The sequence below is a fragment of the Clupea harengus genome, chromosome 7 (assembly GCF_900700415.2).
Source record: "Clupea harengus chromosome 7, Ch_v2.0.2, whole genome shotgun sequence".
NCBI classification, from domain to species: Eukaryota; Metazoa; Chordata; class Actinopteri; order Clupeiformes; family Clupeidae; genus Clupea; species Clupea harengus.
The window spans coordinates 15,415,535-15,422,392 of record NC_045158.1 but is presented as its reverse complement, the minus strand read 5'-3'; the positions used below and the strand labels follow the sequence as shown (position 1 = coordinate 15,422,392).

At 39.0% G+C, this 6,858-nt stretch overlaps 1 long non-coding RNA gene across 1 annotated transcript; it reads left to right on the top strand.

Annotated features, from left to right (window-relative positions):
* The first annotated feature begins 3,114 nt into the window (after positions 1 to 3,114).
* Positions 3,115 to 5,273, top strand: LOC105901150. Its single transcript, XR_001162414.3, has 3 exons — positions 3,115 to 3,271; positions 4,297 to 4,440; positions 5,175 to 5,273. It is a non-coding gene; the product is annotated as an uncharacterized LOC105901150 (long non-coding RNA).
* Positions 5,274 to 6,858: the final 1,585 nt, after the last annotated feature.

Here is a 6,858-nt window from a genome sequence, read left to right as displayed (position 1 = left end):
CTGCTGTGCTACTGTGAGCTGCCACAATCAACCCGCTGGGAGTAGCCTATTTCAAGGCCCTCTTGTCACAATCCCAACTCATGGTATACAGAGGAATACTAATTCAGCACTAACTCAAAGTCAGAGCACTGCCTTACAAAGAAGTACTGCATAGTTCAGGACAAGACTTAATTGTTATCTGGGAAATCCTTCCAGGGAACTACAGCAAATAAATTCTGCTCTTACCTCCAGAAAGATCATTAACGTTTTCCATTAAGTCACTTGGATATATTCATTATTTCCACACAATCAATCTACATTCATTTTCAATCAGATTCAGTTCAATCTACAATCTAATCATAACTCTATCTCTATGCGCATGAAATCCCAAACCACTCCAACACGACAAGCGTAAATTATGTACAGCACACTTTGCACATGCTTCATAGAGTGGCTGAGGGAAAATGCCAGTGATATTTGCTCTAAAAATTATATCTTTGGGGAGATGTTCAAAGTTTCCCCACACATCCAATGAGAACTAGTGATTTTTGTTCTCCCTCTCTCTCTCTCTCTCTCTTTATCTTTCTCTGTGTGTGTGTGTGTGTGTGTGTGTGTGTGTGTGTGTGTGTGTGTGTGTGTGTGTGTGTGTGTGTGTGTGTGTGTGTGTGTGTGTGTGTGTGTAAACATGTCTGGCAAGAGTATGCACATGAGTGTTTGTGTCTTATATGTTGCGTGCAGACGACTCTAGGTAAAAATTGCCTTATTTCTCAACCTTTCAGTTCAGATCAGTGCAGAGACCTGACTTCCCACAGGGAACCGGTCAGCAGTCAGCACATACCATTTTCTTCTGTGCCTTTTTAAAGATTTATGTCAAAACATACCAGGTGCATGTAAGTGGCCACACCATGCTGTTAGGAATAACTATTGTGAGGTCAGTAAGCCGAACATGTCTGTGCAAATATATGAATGAGAGTACATACATTTGAAAATGTGTGTGTTTGTGTGTGTGTGTGAGAGAGAGAGAGAGAGAGAAAGAAGGAGATATAAAAATATATATATATATATAGAGAGAGAATGATGACACTCTTCAGTGTTCCTTTGTAGTGCAAAATGTTTTGAATAGACTTATCTCCAGTGTGACAGTGTTTGGCGCGCCTGCCAATGTGAGCACCTTTGCAAGGATACAGTGCATTCTGCTCTCTGGACCAAGGCAATGGGGAGTGTGAAAGTGTCCAGCTTTTCATCACTCCAATTCCCCCTCTAACCTTGGGAGACAGCTGATAAAGCCGTCACTCTTAATGCTTTCTCCGGGGGAGCGTTGCCTGATAAAGTGGTCTTCTACCTGCTTTGGCCTTAGGAAACGGGGGGGGGGGGGGGGGGCATATATACTGAAAATGATCAGCATCCCATCTACCCTTATAACTGCATAATCTTTAGAATTTACAGAAGATTTACTAACAGCATAAGGTGTGCTGGAAGCTAACTCCGTCTCATTATATACAGACAACAGCATACCAACAACAACTACATCAGAAACAGAATGAGATATTCTCAGATATACACCAGTACCCTGTGTTACAGGCAACATTGCTGTCATGGACATGGGTGATCTCTTGATTGCATGCCTGGGCCTTTAGACAAGTATTAAGACGTGTTAGAATGCCAGCAGGGTTTATCACTGTATATAGTATACCATCACCCTTTTAACTAGCTTCTATAGACATATAATCGATTTATTATTTGAATGTCTTATACGTACTTTTGCAGTCTCTTGCTGCTTCAGGATACAATGACTTTGGTGACAGATCATGTGATGGCATATGCAGGCATGTGACAATGTGCTCATAAACTGGGACAAGTGCTCACTGGGGAGATGGCAGATGGAGTCACGCTGACAAGGATGACAAACATCACCAAAAACAAAAAAAAAACACAACAGCCGTCTGTGTTGCGTTGTGTCATCAAGTTGATAACGTTTCTTTGTCATTATACTGTATGTGAGGTTTTGAGGTTGAGCCACAAACACAACGTCATCCTGAGTCCCATCCTGAACCAACTGAGTGACAGGGCAAACAGATGGTGTCTGGCCGAGTCTTGACCCCAAGGCTGATGGATATGGCACTGGTGAGAAGACTACGTGCATCAGCTACTGGAGGTCATTTGTGACACTTTCTATCATTATGACAATTCATTTTGCATAATGCAATACCGTACCATTCTCAGGTCTAGATTAGAAGGCGTAAATCATAATTTTCTTTTTTTTGATCTCAGTTTGCAAAGACCAGTAATATCATTCAACTGATATACCCAATTAAATGCTCACTTCCTTTGCATTTAATCCCAAAGACAATCTATATGCCACATTATGGCGTTATTTCGGATGATCTGCTGTAAATGTTCTCGAAGCCACAGTATTTGGATACAGCAGTTGGAAGACACTGAAGTAAACACATATTCTGAGATTGAAAGTAGCCCAGGGGATAAATTAGACAAATCATACCCCCGTTTTAAAGTGTTTCAGTGTTCAATTATTTACTGTGCAATAAATCTGAGTCAGCAAAACAGCTTTATGCCACAGTATAGTGAGTGGAGCCAGAGGAGTAACAAACTGCAGCTGTAAATATGGCCGAGCATTTTATCTCAGTTCCACATCTAGAAAATCCCTTTGATGTTAATGTAAATTTCATCTAAGTGTATTAAAAAGGGGATTCTTTTTTAGTGCTATTTAGAAAATATATTCACTAAAGCTTTGTAAGACACAGATTGTAAGAGGCTTTGCCATGTTAACATCAGACTGTAACTGATAGATCTTTTCACAAGGAAAAATCAGAGGCACAGTAATAATGTGTCAATCAATCCTACCAAATCATTTTTTCTTTTCTGCTAGTGATCTGATAGCCATAACAGCTAAGGGTGTGTAGCTTAAAATGTCCATATCTCGAACAAACTTATACTTGGTGACAGTTAGCTAAGTACACAGATAAACAAAACACTTGAACTGGAGAACTGACAATCAGTGAACACACACTCTCAACTGACGAAGACTCTTTACCAATGGGCAACCTTGTATAACCCACCACTCCCTCTATAAGGACTGCATTTCCCATGAACACCCTGACATTTCTGATTACCCATAAGACATTGTTTCTCTCTTCCCTGCTCAAGAAAGAAGGTCGCACGTATTTTCCGAATTGAATAGAGGCGATTATAAGTCAACATGTTGGGCCAGGCAGTTCGGCGATTTACAACCTCAGCAGTCCGTGCCTCTCACTACGGAGAGGGACCAGGACAGGTATTTAATTTACTACAATTTCACCAGTTATTTCAAAAAGAAAAGGGAGCAGGGAATCATGGTGGCCTCGCTTTAGTATTAACCGGTGGAGGTCATTTTCCTAGCTATGGTAGCTAGTTAGCTAACTATCTAACATGAATTAGCGAGACGTTAAGCAGACATCAACATGACTTTCTTGGTTCAAATAGGGGTCTGACACAGAACATCGTGTGGATTTCTGTGTTTGGTCTCCTAGTTCTGTTGATTTGAGCTTTGTAATGCTAGCGGTGGTTAGCATTTTATAGCTCGCTAGCGAAAGCGATTCGCTAACACGTCCGTAGAGACGTTACAAGGGACTTTGGTACATATACCTGACCCTGTCGGAAGTTAACCTAACGTTACTTGTTAATATGTCATCTACACTTGCATACTAGTCTGATATGAAATATTAACTTGGCTTGATTCGACATTAGCTAAACTAGGATAACAAACGTTAGGTGATGGCATAATGTTGACCTTGCTAAGGAAGTTAACGGTGAGTAGGGTAACATATGCATGTCACCACTAAAACACAACAGTTGGCACTTTGCTGCATTAAATTAGTTAACGTCAGGGCTTCTGACACAAACGCAGACGGATGTTTGACCGAACCTGGTTTTGGAATATTGTATGAGTTTGGTAGAATAGTTAGCTAATGTTAGTGCCATAGCTTCAGCTGAGCCTGGCAAACCTGCTAGCTAACATAACGTTATTTCCCTGCGAGACGTTTGGCCTGTGTGAGGTCTTTACTATTTGCTGTTTCAGTTATTTGGCACATACACTGACAATGTAATAGCAAGAGTCTAAGTCAGTCATGGACCTGGGCTATTTGCAGAATTTAGTTATTATTATTAGTTCCTGGCCTAAACTGACACTGAAAGTGACCTTGCAGATTTCAACGGCGAAGTAATAACATTTGATCAGACTATTGTAGAAATGGTTAGCCCCATATGTCATTTGTCTGCATTACTAAAATGTTATATATTGACTCTTCTCCTGTTTCACAGAATCTTCCATTCTCAGTGGAAAATAAGTGGAGGCTGTTGGGCATGATGGTGGTGTTCTTCGGCAGTGGATTTGCATTCCCCTTCATTGTTGTGAGGCACCAAATCCTGAAGAAGTAAACTGGGCCTTGAAACATGTCCTACAAGGTGAGAATTCAACCTGTTTTTGCAGGCAGTTTATTTGCAGTCTAGTTTCCTTTTGCTGAAGTGTACCACATGGTTATTGGACGGGGTTGACCTGTCCAGATTTAATCTGTTGAAACTATTGGCAAACTAGAACCTGAGAGGAATTGCTGAAATTTTAAGTGAAGGAATTGTAATAAATTAATTGTACAGCTCTAAATGAATCTTGCACAGCAACGTACAGAATTTGAAATGGCATGTGTGCCTGTATCAAAAACCTTCCAGCGAGAGTTTAGTTGGGTAACATTCAACTATAGCGAATTGGTGAATACTTGACCATTTACATGCAGCAAATGGAATTTTCCCATGAAATGCATTCAATAGTGGTGTTTGGAGAAAAAAAATTAGTCTCTAAATTGTTCAAAAAGCAGTCACTTGCAAAAGAGGCCCCTCACATGTAAGACATGTATACAAATGAGCTGAAACAAAAAGGGTAAAACGCATAGTAAAATTGGGAAACACTGTTTATGAAAACGTTAGTTGCATCATTATAAATCGAGACACATTTTACTTTTTGTCAATAAGAAACACTTACTACATCTTCTATGTCCCTGTTATGTTGTGTTTGAATAAGTCAAGAGGTTGGAGAAAGCCACTTATAATGCATCTTAAATAGGTTTGCTGTATTGATGGCACTTGGATGTTGAATGAAAGTGACTAGCCTCTCTGACGACAATCTCTTTGCTTTTATCACACAGGTCACTCACCCTCAACATCTTGTCTGGAACAGCTATCTTCATGTCCAGTGGGGATTGTGTAATTTTATTTGTACATAATAAAGCCCAATAAGCCATTTATTTCTGACTTTTCCATAATTCCACTAAGTTTGTAAATGCCTTTCTTTGTAGTTGAGTCCATACCCAAACATCTGCACCAATCTGAATATGGAACAGAGTACTTGACACATTACAGAGAGAACAAGGCATTCCACATGGTGCAAGGGTCATTATAGCTGTGTTTTTACACAGATACGTGAAATGAGTGCTAGTATTCAATTATTGAATATTATTAATATTCATTATTGTAGTTTAGTTTTGGGATTTTTTTTTTTTTTTTTTAATGGCATTCACTGGAGGTTTTAGGTTACTTTGAAAGACTTCCTGCCAGTGGGCCAGTAGAGTTTATCATGTATGAAATTGCTGTGAGGGTGTGTGGGGACCAGATTCTTTATCACATACTTCACAAATGTATCCATTTCTAAAGATGTATATATTGACTATTCTGCAAACAGACTTACCAGTGGTGCAATGGCTAATGCAGAATTCCAAGTCCTTGAGTAGGCTGTTGAATAGACTGTTAGGCTGCTGTTTCAATGCAGACTGGGATAACATTATCCAATGAAATGGTTCTTAGGAGTCAAATGTAAACATTTTGAAAATTCATAGCCACGTATGTGAAGATTATTTAGCAGTGTTCTATATGACTGCTTCAAGCTTAATAGTAGATCTTAAAGCTGTTCTTAAAAAGATTGTTGCATTATAGGTGTAAAAGTTAGTTGTACCTGAGCTATCCCGTCTGGTACTGATTCTTCCATAACCAAACCTCTGATCAAACGTAAACCCTCAAAATACTGCACTTGTCATGTGTCTAGAGGGACAGTCTTCTATCAACATAAAATGGCGTACAAAATTAAAAATTCAACCAGATCAATACATTTCATAAAGGAAATCCTTAAAAAAACAGACATCTGATGTCTGTTACGAAATGATATACAAATCTGGGAATTCTTGTCTTAAAAAAAAAATCCTCATCAAATAATATATAACGGGGTCATGGCGATACTAAGCAGGGATAGCATCTGTGGAGGCTGGAAGGTAAAGCCCACATATTTGTACTCAACAGTGACATATGTTAAAATCCCACTTGAAATACATTAGACAGATGGGTGAGATTAGGTGCAATGGTTTTCAGCAGGGTCTATGTGAATTTTAATTGTATTGGGTATTAAGGCAAGCTAAGGAAGCAGAGCTTTTTCTACAAAACAGTGGACATGAACAGGTGTGGGAGAAAGTGCAACATCAGTTCACTGATTCGTCAACAAAGAGCAAATCTCTTAATATAAATCAGCCCCTTATTTCTATTCAAACATGATAGGAGATCCACAATGATAACTGGCTTTAAAGCTCATAGTTACAGTGCCTTGCATAAGTATTCACCCCCCTGGAGGTTTTACCCTTTTATTGCTTTTATAAATCAATCATAGTCAATATAAGTTGGCTTTTTTGACAAAAAAAATTGCAAAACCCTCTTTAATGTCAAAGGGAAAACAGATTTCTACAAAGTAATGTCAATTAAATAAAAATATGTAATGTAAAATAAGTGATTGCATAAATATTCTCCCCCTTCAAGTCAGTATTTAGTAGATAAACATTTGGCTGCAAT